Raw genomic sequence first — 3,346 nt, 5'->3', positions numbered from 1 at the left:
TGCATAACATTTCATGTTTCATTATTTTCTTTAAAAAAAAAGAGAGAGAGAGAGAGCAAATTTTGAGTTTTGCATTCATGTGCTTTACATCTATATTCTATAGTCTTTTCAGGCTTAGTTGCCACTATGTGTGAATCATTCAACTTTTAGTTGTTTCAGATGATAAAGTGTTCACAGATGGTCTCCTCCCTGTGTGCTACAAAAGTTTCTCATGTCAAAACTCTTAGCACAGTCTTCACCAGGGAGGCAATTTGAGTAAACCTCCAAAACCCAAAATTTTTTCCTGTCTCAGAAAAAATCCTCAAATCACAACCCAGTATAATCCAAGAATTTATTATATTACATATTACAATGGAGAAGTTTAACAAATTTAAAGATGTATCAATAAAAATTGTTTTCTTTTTCAGGTATTGTAATTAACCACCATTTGAAATACATGGTGAATAGAAACAATGTGACAGAGTTTATTCTACTGGGGCTTATAGAGAATTCAAAAATGCAGAAAATCATATTTGTTGTGTTTTGTCATCTACATCACCACCATGATAGGAAATGTGCTCATTGTGGTCACCGTCACTGCCAGCCCATCATTGAGGTCCCCCATGTACTTTTTCCTGGCCTATCTGTCCTTTATTGATGCCTGCTATTCCTCCGTCAATGCCCCTAAGCTGATCACAGATTCACTCTATGAAAACAAGACTATCTTACTCAATGGATGTATGACTCAAGTCTTTGGAGAACATTTTTTCGGAGGTGTTGAGGTCATCCTACTTACTGTAATGGCCTATGACCGCTACGTGGTCATCTGCAAGCCCTTGCACTATACCACCATCATGAAGCAGCATGTTTGTAGCCTGCTAGTGGGAGTGTCATGGGTAGGAGGCTTTCTTCATGCAACCATACAGATCCTCTTCATCTTCCAATTACCTTTCTGTGGTCCTAATGTCATAGATCACTTTATGTGTGATCTCAACCCTTTGCTCAATCTTGCCTGCACTAATACCCACACTCTAGGACTCTTCGTTGCTGCCAACAGTGGGTTCATATGCCTGTTAAACTTTCTCTTGCTCCTGGTCTCCTATGTGGTCATACTGTACTCCTTAAGGACCCACAGTTTAGAGGCAAGGCGCAAAGCCCTCTCCACCTGTGTCTCCCACATCACAGTTGTCATCTTATTCTTTATACCCTGCATATTTGTGTACATGAGACCTCCAGCTACTTTACCCATTGATAAAGCAGTTGCTGTATTCTACACTATGATAGCTCCTATGTTAAACCCCTTAATCTACACCTTGAGGAATGCTCAGATGAAAAATGCCATTAGGAAATTGTGTAGTAGGAAAGCTATTTCAAGTGTCAAATAAATGTGACTGGAGCCCAACATGATTCAACTGAGGCAAGGGTCAAAAGGACATTTTGGGTAATGTCAGCAAGGAATACTTATTGGATAAATAAAATAATTAACCACTGTGATCCATAGATGATGCCTTGAGGGGAGTCAAAATGGGTTCAAGAAAAAGGAGAAAACCTAACCGTGTATCATTCTCACAAACAGGGAAAATTCTACCAATTTGGGGCTTAGTTTCACTAGCTTCATCCATATATATGAAACTCATAGGCCTTCCTTCTAATAAATGTAAAATAAGTAATAAAATAAATATATCTATATTAAGTAATAATGTCCATAACAAACTGAGGGAGGCATTATTCTTATCCCCATTTACCAAAGAGGAAACTGAGAGAAGGGGACAGTGTCAAAATAGAAGTATAAAATAGACAGTAATCAGAATCTCACTGATTTCCCAAACCATATGCTTAACTACCATGATACCCTTCCAGAAAGATCAGATCATTATAACAGCTATCATTTATTGAGACAAGGACTATGCTGGACACATTGTATATGTTAGTTCATTAAAAATATAACTTTTTCATTAATAATTCTTGTGTTTCTATATATCAAAATTAATGGCCTTTGTTTTCTGAAATATTATGCTATCTAACTACTTCAGGGCTATAAAAGCAAAGAACTATTTAGCATCTGATGGGTAAACAATGAAGTTTATGCCATGATTCCAAATGTCCTTGTAGGCTTCAGAACCATTTTGTATTACTCATGTTACCCTTTTTGTACTGATAATCGACCAGAAAGAGTGATGGTTCAAATAAAGAAGATGTTTTGATATCAAGGAGAAATTTCTATTTGTTAAATATACAGTTATACTCCATAAAGTACTTGCCCGATAGATAACAATAGTTCCTACAAGGTACCATGTCTGGTATACCATAAACAGAATCAATGAATAAAAGGATTAATGAAAATGAATAAATTCAATAAAATATAAAGCAAAAGTAGTAGTGGAGGCTAGGAAAGTATTTTCTACCTTCAGACTAAGAATTCTGGTTGGACCTCATAGAGAAACCACATTTTTTCACTCTTATTGAAACAATGAGAAAGAAATTGAAACTGCATTCTCAGCATATGAACATGTAGTTTATCTTGATATTTTTCCTACCCCCAGTAAAATTTTATTATCTTATGTATATGGGCTGTTTATATTTTTCTATCAATCAGTTTGCTTTTTGGTAACATTTTCATATTAAAAGCTGTTTTGTTTGTATTTTGTTTTTGAGATGGAGTCTCTCTCTGTTGTCAGGCTGGAGTACAGTGGCGCGACCTTGGCTCACTGCAACCTCTGCCTCCCAGGTTCAAGTGATTCTCCTGTCTCAGCCTCCCAAGTAGCTAGGACTACAGGCACCTGCCACTATGCCTGGCTAGTAGAGATGGGATTTCACCATGTTGGCCAGGATGGTCTCGATCTCCTGACCTCGTGATCTGCCCACCTCAGCCTCCCAAAGTGCTGGATTGTAGGTGTGAGCCACAATCACACTTAGACTGAAAAACAGTCTAAAAGCTGTTTTTCAAATTATATAGCTACATACAAAGCAATTTCAGGATAACTGTATTCCACTTATTCCTTGCATTCTTTATTCCTTAATCAACAAATACTTTTTATCTCCAGGAATGTATCAGGCACATTGATAGTTCCTGGGGCTTAGTGGTGAATAAAGAGAAACCAAGGTCCTCTTTTCACAAAAGTTAGAATTACAACATAATACTATAAATAGTAAGATCATGGAATTACAGAGTGCTGTGAAAGCATGTTAGAAGGACACACAACAAAGACCTAGGAGATCTAAAAAGGATGCCTAGATGAAAAGACATCAAAAACAGAAGCTGACCAGGCACAGTGGCTCATGCCTGTAATCGCAGCACTTTGGGAGGCCAAAGAGGGTGGATTACTTGAGGTCAGGAGTTCAAGATCAGCCTGGCCAACATAGTGAA

General features: G+C 37.4%; 1 pseudogene; it reads left to right on the top strand.

The window, feature by feature from the left end:
* Positions 1 to 436: 436 nt before the first annotated feature.
* LOC100612695 (olfactory receptor 4C13-like) lies at positions 437 to 1,364 on the top strand (annotated as a pseudogene).
* The last annotated feature ends 1,982 nt before the right edge of the window (positions 1,365 to 3,346 follow it).

Source organism: Pan troglodytes, chromosome 9 (genome assembly GCF_028858775.2).
Source record: "Pan troglodytes isolate AG18354 chromosome 9, NHGRI_mPanTro3-v2.0_pri, whole genome shotgun sequence".
Classification (NCBI taxonomy): Eukaryota; Metazoa; Chordata; class Mammalia; order Primates; family Hominidae; genus Pan; species Pan troglodytes.
Note: the sequence above shows the minus strand (reverse complement) of the source record. Positions and strands in the feature narration are given on the sequence as shown.